Consider the following 12,851-nt stretch of genomic DNA (forward strand, 5'->3'; position numbering starts at 1 on the left):
TAATAGAAAGAAAAATATGATGGGATCAAGTATCTTTAGTACTAAAAGTGAGTGATTATAATAACACATCACTGACTGTTATCAGCATCATTATTTGGAGTCATCAATACCTAGATACCAAGTATTTCTTCAGCATAATAATATTCATTTTCCTTCCAACCTACAATTTTGTCAGTGTAAGGATCTTACAGAGAAGAATGAATGAATAAATGAAAAAAAATTTAAGGGTTTACTATGTGTCAAATGCTAAGCTAAACACTAGAAATGAACATATAAGCAAGCAAGACAACCCCTGATTTTAAAGAGCTTACACTCTAATAGAGAAGACCATAAATAAGGGAGAAAGAGTTGGGAAGTGGAGCAAAAGAGGGAAGGGTGGGTTTGAGATGAAAGAATACGTGAGAGTGGTCATGGCTTAGAGGTGTCTGATGAGTGGAATAGTGGTCACAGAAACAGATAAGATAAGCTCATTAAACAAAGTCCAGTTACAAAGGTCAGGAGGAAAGTTTTTGCTTATTAGTTTGGAGGTAGAGGGGAGTCAAAGAGGAAATCAAGGTACAGATAGCATGCCTTGTAGATGAGCAATGCTGGTGACTGAGGCAAGGTAGACCTGAGACTAGACATGATACAGTGACCAATGAAAAATAAGTTCCCGAGTATATGAGTACAGTTCTGGTGGGCAGAGGTCAAGAAGGAGACTGTAGGATGGTCAGCACCGGCTTGAAGATGTCTTGGAATTATAGAAAATTCCTCCACTAACTTGTCATGTTAGAAAACTTCCTGGAAAATTGATAGAGAAAAAAAATGACTTTTCCAATGGTCATTAAATCAGCTTCCCATTTGTCTAAGCCGGCTGCCTCATAATCATTCTAATACTGATAGAAATGATTAATAATGATAATGAGCATGAGGTAGTCTAGAAGAGTGAAGAAATACAAAGAAAAAGGAAAGAAGGAAGGAAGGAAGGAAGGAAGGAAGGAAGGAAGGAAGGAAGGAAGGAAGGAAGGAAGGAAGGAAGGAAGGAAGGAAGGAAGAAAGGAGGAAGAGGGAAAGGGAGAGAGCATTCATTAAATACTTACTACGTACTAGGAACTAAGTTAAGTCCTAGGGATAAGACAAAAAGCAAATGAATCCATATCTTCAAGGAACTTACATTCTTAATACATATGGGAAATGACAAAGAAAGGATGTTTTTAATTTGGAAAATTTTAGAGAATGTGAATCACACTGTAGGGCAATTGATTGTCATGTGTTTTCCAGGAAGGCAGATTGTGACCAGATTACTGCTGTCCATTTTCCAACTTGACAGCTATGAACCTAACCACTACTCTCCAATTACTAATGCATTAGAACAATGTATCAGACTTAGAGGTCAAAAGTTGGGTTCCAATCTAACCTTTCTGCACAGTCTAGTCACTTGAATCTTGTATGTGAAAGTCAAATTATCTATTCAGCTCATTTTTTCATCAAGAATGCTTGAAAATCTTCACTTTCATTAATGCCCAGTCCCCTCCGCTCAATAAAAAGATTATACTCAGTTTTTCTGGATAGGTGATTCTTGGTTGTAATCTAGTTCATTTGGCCTCTGAAATATCCTCCAAATCCTTTGATCCTTTAAATTAGAAACGGTTTAATTTTGTTATTCTGACTCAGTTTCCATGATATAGGAATTGTTTCTTTGTGGCTGCTTAAAATATTTTATCCTTGACCTGGGGGCTCTGAAATTTAACTATGATATTTTTGGAAGCTCTAATTTTGGGATCTCTTTAAGGTAATGGTTGGTGCATTCTTTCAATTTCTAATTTTTACCCTCTGGTTCTAGGAAAAGGGCAGTTTTGTGTAATAATTTCTTCAAAGATGTTTTCTAGGTTTTTTTTTTTTAATCTTGACTTTCTGGTAGTCAAATAATTCTAAATTTATCTCTCTTTGATCTATTTTGCAGATCATTTTGCCCCCAAATTAAATATTTCACTTTTTTTCATTCTTTTGATTTTTGTGGCTTATTTCTTTATGTCTCATGTAGTCATTATCATACACTTGACCACAATCATTCTTTTTTGCCCTGGATCTGCAACTTGTGTCCCTTCTCCTGCTAGTGCACTTCCTTGCTCTGTGATGGGGAATTAAAATCATTCATGGGTGATACAACAGTTTTTACTCCCAGTGCGAATAAAGTGTCTTCTGTAATATCCTTCTGACCATCTGTCTAAACCTCTTACCATCCATGGACTGAGAGCTCCATAAACCACCATGCCACAGCAGATTCAGTCATGCCCATAACCTTATTCTGGCTTGCTGAACATAGTCTATACTGTACTGAACTTCATTCTGAACCTGGTTAGATAGACCTTTCATGTCAACCTTCCAGGTTGTCTTTAGCTGGAAAAATTGTTTCATGCTGCCCTGTTGTTTGTTATGCTACTCCAGAAATCATTTTGAAGCACTATTTGAATGTTGTTTGGAGATGAATTTGGGAGAGTTAAAGTAAACTTCTGTCTTTGCTTTGCCATCTTGACTCTGCCCTAAAGCATTTAAGTTACATTTTTTTTTTCAAATTGTACTGAGAACATGGCCTATTCACTGAATGGGCATTACCTCACCCTAAGTAAGTACCTGAATAGACTTTGGCCTAAAGGGACCAAGGTCTCCCATTGCATCCTGAACCATCTCCAGTCATCCTGACAAATATCTGGTCACTGGATTCGGATGGCTATGGAGGAGAAGTGAGGCTGGTGACCAGCACAGCCCTCCCTCACTCAAAACAAAGTCAAGTGCAAGTTAGGTCATCATTTCTCTGATAGCATGATCTTCTTCAGCAGTAAAGGACTAACACAACAAAACTGAGACAATTCTAGCAAGTTGATAGTCTCAGAGGACTCAAGCTTGAGGCTGTTGACCTCACTCCCTAGTCACTTGAATGTAGTCAAGTGACAAGGAGTTCCAGTCTGTCTCTCTCTCTCTCATCCTTAATTGACCACATTGGGTTACTTAAACTTAAGAGCTTCACTCATTTAGATTAACTGGAGGCTTCTTCAAAATATATCCATATTGAACATCATTCTTCTGTTAAAACTAAGCAAATCTCCAATTTGTAATTGTTGAGTGATCTACAGGAGCTTCATTTTGGATCTAACATTTAATATAAACTACCAAGTACTGACCTGAGTCAAAATCAGCATAGAACATCACAGAACTAAAAAAAAACCCATAAAGCTTCTTCCCAATGACTATAGACCAGCTGGCCTCAGAGTCATATTAATGAAGTTGGTATTGCATTAAAAATAATCCTATGTAACACAGTCAGCAGAAAAACATAATACCCCTGCAGGACTTACCTACTGAGAGAATTTTGCAGATTGTGCACAATTTATTTTTGATGCAACATCCTTGTTTACATGAGAAATGCTGTATATCACAAAACAATGTTTTTGAATTAGCCCAGGGACAATTTTGCAGATGCTGTCATGACCTCTGGTTTCCCTCCATCATTTGTCTTTCTTGGTTCCAGAGTGAGTAAACAAAGCTGCACAGGTGAAATTTTTGCTAAATTAAGGAACTTTGTAAATAGGAAATTTTTTTTTGTATAAATAATTCATGGTCACAGATTCTAAAACAGATGGGAATATTGTCCCTGAATAACCTTTTAAAATGTTTTCTCTTTTTTTATTTATCAGAGAGAGGTGATGCTGATGATGATGATGAACAGCTTTGGTTATAAAGTATTTTTCTTTTGCTGCTTTCCTGATTTTTGTTTTAAGGAAAATGTCTAATATTTTAGACTTTTTAAAAATTTAGATCTAAGATCCTTGTTGATGGGTCACTTTAATACACTCAACATGAATGAAGGAATCAATGAATCAATGAGAACATGTCTGTGTTAAAAAAAATAGGAACATGCACTGTCAAAGTATAATATAAACCCCTAAGTCAATAGCCAAAGACATTAGAAGTGTAGCAGAACACCATTAGAGATGAGGGCCAATACAAATGAAGACCAGATGGATTGTGAGAATTTTCTAAACTCTATCACAGCCCCCTGTGGAGAGGTGGGCATCTGCTTATAAATCTGGGTAAAAGAAGTTTAGGCAGCAGGAAGGGAAGGGCATATAAAGCTATGGACAAAAAGATTGCTCATTTCCAAGTGTACCTCCCACATCAAGACATACAGGTTTTCATTTAAATGAATTAAAAATCAAAGACAACAAAAATCAGACTAATGTAGCAAATCTGCTCAGATAGTAAATTTAGTGCAGCAATTAATCAGCGTAGTAATTATGCAAACCAAATCATTGGACTAAGTGGAAATTCTATATGGGCAGGATCTACTATTGAAATTGTCAGTCATGAGTTATACTGTTAGGCTGCTTGCAATATTTGAATATTAATATGAATACATGTAGGCAAACAATTATTTTGTGAAAGCTAAATATATTAGATCTCCTATAGCTCGCAAATTTATAAATATGTTTCCAAAAAAAGTATGGTACATAAGAAACAAATAATAAAAGAACAGGTATACTTATTTGATGCCTTCAATAATTAAATTATAATTTGTCATTTCATTTTCAGTAAAATAGTATTCCTTTATAATGGCTATAAGCACATATGAATGTTTATATCTATATATATATATAGGTATATAGATATATATCTCTAGATATGTGTTCATATGCATGGATCTATACATGCACATGAACAAATTTGATTTATTTATAGAGACAATCTAGCAAAGAAAAACTAAATGGATATAGTTGATGTAATAGGCACAGTTGAAGTAGCAAAAATACACAAACACAAAGGAAAAAGTCCAAATCCACCCCCTTGAAAAAAATGTAATCCACATCTTTTTCATAAGTACTGCTATATGGGCAGCTAGGTGGTGCAGTGAATAGAGTGCTGTGCCTGAATTCAGGATATACATATACATACATACATACATACATACATACATATATACACATATACACATACATATATATGTATATACATATATACACATATATATCCTGAATATGTGTGTGTGTATATATGTATGTGTATATATATACATATATATGTATACACACAGATATACATTATATATGTATGTATATATATATATATTCCTATGGAAATGATGATGATGATGTTAATGATTATGATGATGAAGATGATGATCAGAGGAAGTCTGTTCTGTTTTATTTGAAAGGATGATTTAGTTACAGGTAGTATAAAATGCTAACAACAGAAATCATAGCTCAAATGTGTGCAAGTATGCATGTATGTTGAATATGTTGAAAAGAGCATATTTTTCCAGAAAAAAAGTGGATGGTTTTAATAATAATGATATTTTCCCTTCTGAATAAGAGATATTTCTAAGTATAAGGAAGTTATTCTAAGCATAAACTTGATGAATTTAGTTTTTTTCTACATGAACAATAAGGGTTAATGGTACAGTATGACAATATATTAAAATGAGCATTTATCTAATGTGTTTTTGAGTAGTTTATTTTTATTAAAGTAGTATACGTTTTACTGCCATGTGAAGCATCTTATTTGATTCTAATGGGATTTACTGGTATTGCCCTTACAAAGATAATAGGAATTTTGATTAGTTGTTGGGAAAGAATTACAAGTAGCACTTACAGCAGCAATGTTTTGAGAAAACTAATGCTGAAAGCAAGTATATTTATCACCACATAGTTAATAGTAAATCTGAAAATTCTAAGGGAATCTATCATAAATATCCTCATATCTTCTATTATATTAATTACATATTAACATATGTGTGATATATATCTAAATGAGTTTTATTTAAACAAAATATGAGCTGAGTATTATTTAGATTTATTGTTTTATGAAGTATACAGAGATGCAAAAATAATATGTAATTTAGGTGGATAGTTGCTATAGGAAGCTTTTTTATTTTACTTTTCAAAATCTTTTATTATTAATATCATTTTTTAGAAAGATGAGTTCCAAATTCGCTCCCTCTTTCTCATAGTTCCCCCACCCTTTGCAAAGGCAAGTAATAACATCAATTATACATGAGAAATCAATTATGTGAAGTTTGGAAACAATTGAATTAAGTTGCATTCCTATCAGGAAGCAACCACAGTGAAATATATACTTAAGGTAGACAAAATACTATCTTGGAATTTTAATATCATGTGAAAGACCCACACTTCTGCCCAAAATAAGGATTTCATTAATAGGCAAAACTCCAGTGCAAGAACATTCCCTAGTATAGATTGACAATTCATTGGTAGCTTCATCATCACTGACATTTTTATACAACTATGAAGTTAGCAAAGCAGTTTCATTCATTAACTCATTTAAGCCTTACAACAATCAAAGTGTACATCTACAATTTCCCATTTTGGAGTAGGAGGAGACTAAATGAAATATTAAGACATGATCATGAGCTTAATTTTTCTCTATCTATTAATCAATAATATACACAGATGTATATATGTGTGAATGTATAAATCAAATCCCTCTATACATATAGACATGTAACATACATACATACATACCTATGCATGCATTAGAATTGTTTGTGTGTATATGTGTGTATATGTATACATATGTGCATATATGTGTGCATATCATGAAATAGAGAATATTCTGTAAGAAGGTTTTAGTAACACTTAAAAAATAATAATTTTCTTTTAAAGTACTAAACGATCCAGTTCTCCTTATTTCTCTACTTTTGTTTAAGGCAGAATTACGATGATTCTGGTTGACCATGAATAGTTCTTTACATAGCAATATCATTTATATGTAGAAAGACAACTCAGGAGGCTGCTATAATTAATATTTCTATCTTGTAGATTCTAAATGATTTCTAAGTCACTTTGGTGCATTTGTTGCTCATTTTGGAAATTCATGATCTCTAATCTGGTCTTCTGCCTACCATAAAGATAATGACATTTGAAGACATCTGATTCTTTTTCTGAATCCTGTTTGCTCATTGTAAATGAATAATTCTTATTCTTTCTAGTACATTTGATCCTTCAGAAAGTGTACAACCTTTAAATCAGTTCTCTAAGTAATGATGATTATTGTTGATCACTGATGGATAAAATGATAATCAAAGTTCTGAACATGAAAAGCTGAGGATCAGATAATTGAAAGATGATGATTCACCTGAGACAGCCATCTTAGGGAGCTTAGCCTTCTTTAGTTCAATTTAATAAAGACTTATTGATCATCTACTATTTGACAAGTAAGAGGTAACATGGTATATTCAGTTGAAAATTGGCCTTGGAGTCAGGAAGAAATTGGGTTGAGGTCTCTGCTTCTGGCATGTACTGGTCTTGTGATCCTTTGTAAGACAATGAATAAGTTATTGTTTCCAGGCTACTAAGACCATAATTTTCAGAACATGGATCAATTTTCTTTATTAAAAGGAATTTCTTTTGTTCCTTATACCAAAGAAATCACAGGACCTGATTCCCCCTTTCCCCCCGTACAAAGTCAGATATAAAAACAAAAATCAAGACAGTCTTTGCCTCAAGAAGCATATATTCTAATGAATAGGCAGGTAAATAAATGTAAGACATACACAAAATAATTTCAAAGTAATTTCAGAGCAATCCCTGCTCCTTGAGGAGATTTCTGAACTCAAAAATACCAAAGACAGCTTCAAAGGTCAGTGAGAAAGCTCTATCACCTGGGTGAGAGAGGAGATTCAGTCCCAGCCCCAACCAGAGGGTAGCAGCAGTCACTGCCTCAGATGCAGCCACTTCTGGAGCTTTCAGCCTACAAAAATTGGGGGAATTGAGCTGCTGAACCTGGTCTCAACTCTGAGTAGCAGTCCTGGGGTGAGCAGGAGTGTTGGCATTCTACAGGTGGTGGTGGCACTGAAGAGGGACTCCTACTTACAGTTCCAGGGCAGAAAAGAGTGCTTTTGGCTGCTCAACGGCCAGAGCACAGGTCAGGAGAGCAGTTAATACCACTCTCTTGACTATGCCACTTTGGAGGAACTGAAAACTTACAGATGTCTAGAGATATCTCAAAGAAAAGCTGCAGAAAACCTCTGAAGCCTAGGGTGGTATAACTTGCACTTGACAAAGGATTCAAAAGTCAAGTAATTGGCTGCAAAAATGCCCTAAAAGGGGAAAAACAAGTCTATAGAAGGTGACTTTCTTGTTAAAAAAGTATTTTCTTTCATCCTTGTGGATGAGGAAGAGCAAAGCATGCAATCAGAAGACCAAAGCATACAACTGGAAGAAAACAGCAAGGTCAAGGCTACTATATCCAAAGTCTTCAAAAAATATTCGGTGATCTCAAGTGTTGGAAGAGCTCAAAGAAGATTTTGAACAGCAAGTAGGAGACGTAGAGGGAAAAATTGGAAAGAGAAATGAGAGTGATACAAGAAAATCGTGAAAAATATGTCAACAGCTTGCTAAAGGAGATTGAAAAAAAATTGCTGAAGAAAATAACACCTTTAAAAATAGACTAACACAAATGGCAAAAGAGGTCCAAAACGCCAATGAAGAGAAAAATGCTTTAAAAAGCACAATTTGCGTGTCCCTGAGAGATCATAAAAATGGGAAAGGGTCTCACATGCACAAAATATTTATAACAGCAATCTATGGGGTGGCCAAAAACTGGAAATCAAAGGGATGTCCATCATTTGTGGAATGGCTGAATAAATTATGATATATAAATGTAATGGAATACTATTGCGCTATAAGAAATGCTGAACAGGAAGACTTCAGAGAGGCCTGGAAAGACTTATATGATCTGATGCTGAGTGAAAGGAACAGAATCAGAACTTTTTGCCCAGCAACAACCACAGTGTGTGAGAGTTTTTCTGATAGACTTGGTACTTCATTGCAATGCAAGGACTTAAAAAAATTCCCAATAGTCTTTGAAGGCAAAATGCCTTCCACATCCAGACAAAGAACTATGGAATTCGATCACAGAATGTAGCAGATCATTTTCTTTTGTATTATGTTTTGGTTTGTTATATGATTTTTCCCATTCATTTTAATTTTTCTACACAACATGACTATAATGAAAATGTATTTAATAGGAATATATGTGTTGATCCCATATAAAATTGTATGCTGTCTCAGGAAGGGAGGGGGAGTGAGGGGAAAAAATCTAAATTATATAGTTGTTCTTGTAGAACACTGAAAATAAATAAAAATTAGTTTTTAAAAAAGTAGATTTTGACAAATGGAAAAAGAGGTTCAAAAGCTCACTGATAAAAACAATTCTTTAAAGATTTAAATGGATCAGATGGAATCTAATGACAATGAGAAATCAATAAATTATGAAACAAAACCAAAAGAATGAATAAATAGAAGAAAATGTGAACTATCTCTTTGAAAAAACAATTAACATGGAAAATAGATCCAGGAGAGACAATTTAAAAATTATTGGTGTACCTGAAAACCATAATCAAAAAACAGAGCCTAGACATCTTCCAAGAAACTATCAAGGAAAACTGTCCTGAAATTCTAGAACCAAAGGGCAAAATAGAAATGGAAAGAATCCACTGATCACCTCCTGAAAGAGACCCCAAAAAGAAAACTCCTAAGAATATTATAGTCAAATTCCATAGTTCCCAAGTCAAGGAGAAAATATTACATGCAGTCAGAAAGAAACAATTCAAGTACTGTAAAAATGTAATCAGGGTAACAGGATTTAGCAACTTCTATACTAAGGAATCAAAGGGCCTGGAATATTATATCCCAGAGGTCAAAAGAGATAGGATTAAAACCCAGAATCGTCTACCCAGCAAAACTGAGTATAATACTTCAGGGGAAAAAATGGAATTTCAATGAAATAGAAGGCTTCCAAGCATTCTTGTTGAAAAGACCAGAGCTGAATAGATAATTTGACTTTCAAATACAAGAATGAAGAGAAACATGGAAAGGTAAACAGGAAATACAATCCATAGGGAATTCTTAAAGTGGAACTGTTTATGTTCCTACATGGAAAGATGATATTTTTAACTCATGAGATTTTTTTCAGTATTGGGGTAGTTAGAGAGAACACACACACACACACACACACACACACACTGTGGGTATGTATGTGTACATTATATATGTTTAGGTTGGTATTTGTACATGGGTGTATGTCTTTTGGGGTTATCTTAGAACCTTGCATTGCTGAGAATGCTGAGAAGAGTCAAGTTTGTCTAAGTTAGACATGGCACAATGTGGCATTAACCGTGTACAATGTTCTCCTAGCTCTGCTCCCGTCTCTCAGTATCACTTCACATAAATCAGAAAAGTATAAATTTAAGAATGACTCAGACAATATGACATGTTGGGCCACTTTAGGAACCTTCCAATCAGGTCAGCAGGTTCCCTAGTTCTTTTTTTATATTTTTTTAAAATTTATTTTTAGTTTTCAACATTCATTTCCATAAGTTTTAAATGTTGTCCCCCTCCTTCTTCTCTCCCTCCAGATAATGGCAAACAACATGATATGTCTCTGCACATACATTTCTATTAAATATTTCTATATTAGTCATATTTCATAGAAAAATTATAATGGGAAACAACATGAGAAAGAAAAAAAGAAAGAAAATAGTCAGCTTCATTCTGCCTTCAGATTCCATATTTCTTTCTCTGGATGTGGATGGTATTTAGCATCATGAGTCCTTTGGAACTCTTTTTAGGTCCTTGAATTTCTGAGAAGCACTAAATCTATCAAAATCAGTCATTGCAAAGCTGTGGCTGTTTCTGTGAACATGTTCTTCTGATTCTGTTCCCTTCACTCAACATCAGTTTACATAATTCTTTCCAGGATTTTCTGAAGTCTGACTGTTCATCATTTCTTATAACATAATAATATTCCATTACACTCATATACCACAACTTGTTCAGCCATTCCCCAATTAATGGGCATCTCCTAAATTTCCAGTTCTTGTTCACCACAAAGAGAGTTGGTATAAATATTTCTGTACATGTGGGGTCTTTTTCCATTTTTATGATCTCTTAGGGATACTGTTAGTATGATAATTCTTTAGCTGAAAACATTATTCTTAGGGAATTGTCTTTGCACCTAGTCACTGCAAAGGTGACAGAAAATGAAAAAAACAGAGTTGGGGTGGGAAAATCATTATTTTTAAAGATTTTGGTAATACATGGATGGTTCAGTAAGTAATTCACAAACCTGGGATTTTAATCCAGGGTGGTCAGATGACTAATTCCAAATCTTCTTTTCAATATATTTATTAGTAACATCTAGACTTTTGAGTATTGACTGACACCTTAGTACATTTGATCCAGACCACAGAGTACAATTCTATTTTGGCAGGTGTGAAATTCGTAGGTTTTATCTATTGTAGTTTCTTTCCTTAAACTCACAACATGGGAAATAGACAAAGCTGTTTTCAGTACCTGATTTGTCCCAGGTCTTCTGATGCAGCTTCCTCATCTTCTGAAGGCATAAAAATTCTCAGACACATGGAACCCAGACACTTCATTCTTGATGGATTTCTGAAAATTGACCAAGTTGCTGTTTACTTCATCATAGCTTGCCTTGAGAAACAGACATATGGGACATGAGAAGAGTTATATCCAGAGAAGGTAAGAACCATTATATCTCTATTGCATAAACTTTCTATGTTAGGGGAAAAAAAGAAAAAAAAAAAGAAATCTCCTCTTCTTAACTGATCACTTTCTAGTTCATCCTTTTCTCCCAACATCAAACTTGAAATAAAAAGGTGCTGGTATTAAAGTGACTCAAATGTGGTTTGGTTTTCATTTTTCCTAGTTCAGGAGAGAAATGATAAATATCTAAACTGGAATCTTGGCTTTGTGAATAGATAGACACATGCAGCCTAAAGTTTTGGCAAACAAATGTGGATTTTATGAATTTGATTCAATTTAGCAGCTAGTAAATGTCTCCTACTGCGGGAAGAGATTGTAGATTCTCCTCCAAACCAAAGGTATCATCTCTGATTTCCTCATCTCTATCTCTAAACAAGAAAAGACAACAGAATTTGGAATTATTCTGAGAATCTAAAATGTCAATACCCTTTGAAGCAAAGATTCTACTTCAACAAAGTCAAATTGATGGGGGGGTGGGGAGTCTCATACACATAAAAAACAATTTTAGCAGCACTTTCTGTAGTAGTAAAAAAAATTGTAAAGAAAGTAGATGGTCATTGATTTAGGAATGGGTAACAACTGGTTCATGTTAACTTAATGGAATATTATTAGTAATAATAAATATGATAAGTACATAGGGACATGAAAAGACATATAAACTGATGCTAAGTGAATTATTCAGGAGCAGTAAAACAATATAAAATGGTTAATGTTAAGAGAAAGAATAGAAACCCTGAGATGAATTGTATTGTAGCTGAAATGATCAAGCTTGCAGAATTATCCTTTGTTCTATCTTTGTTAAAGTTGTTTGCTGGTTGCTATGGGTATGCAATAATATGGAATATGGAATAAAGCATGGAGTGTCAGAAGCAACTGATATGCTGCTTTGTGAAACTTTTTTGTAGTCCTTACTAAAAGGAATAACTGTAGGTTGGAGGAGTGGAGACATACTTGGAAATGAGGATATAACAACAAAGAATGTCAATAAAAGTACGACTATGTTTTAAAAGATAGTAAGTCTTGTATCCTCCCAGTCTCCTCTCAGTTTAAACCTTGACTATGACAGCAGCTCAACTCTCTTTGTTTTTATCTCTGTCTCTGTCACTAACTCCCTGTTTTTTCTGCCTCTATCTTTCTCTATATGTGTATGTTTTATATAGTTCTATATCTCATGTATTTGCATAACCAAGTTCTATAGAATTTGTGTTAATTAAACAATTACACAAACATATTGTACTTATCATCCCTTTCAGAATGTGAAGATCATGAAAATGTTTTCAGGATGCTAAC

The 12,851-nt window shown here is 34.2% G+C and overlaps 1 long non-coding RNA gene across 1 annotated transcript; it reads right to left on the bottom strand.

The window, feature by feature from the left end:
• Positions 1–501: 501 nt before the first annotated feature.
• On the bottom strand, positions 502–11,912 carry LOC140531758 (uncharacterized). The gene is made up of 3 exons (XR_011976425.1): positions 11,349–11,912; positions 3,336–3,523; positions 502–780 (listed from the first exon to the last, which is right to left on the bottom strand). It is a non-coding gene; the product is annotated as an uncharacterized lncRNA (long non-coding RNA).
• Positions 11,913–12,851: the final 939 nt, after the last annotated feature.

Source organism: Notamacropus eugenii, chromosome 3 (assembly GCF_028372415.1).
Source record: "Notamacropus eugenii isolate mMacEug1 chromosome 3, mMacEug1.pri_v2, whole genome shotgun sequence".
Lineage (NCBI taxonomy): Eukaryota > Metazoa > Chordata > Mammalia > Diprotodontia > Macropodidae > Notamacropus > Notamacropus eugenii.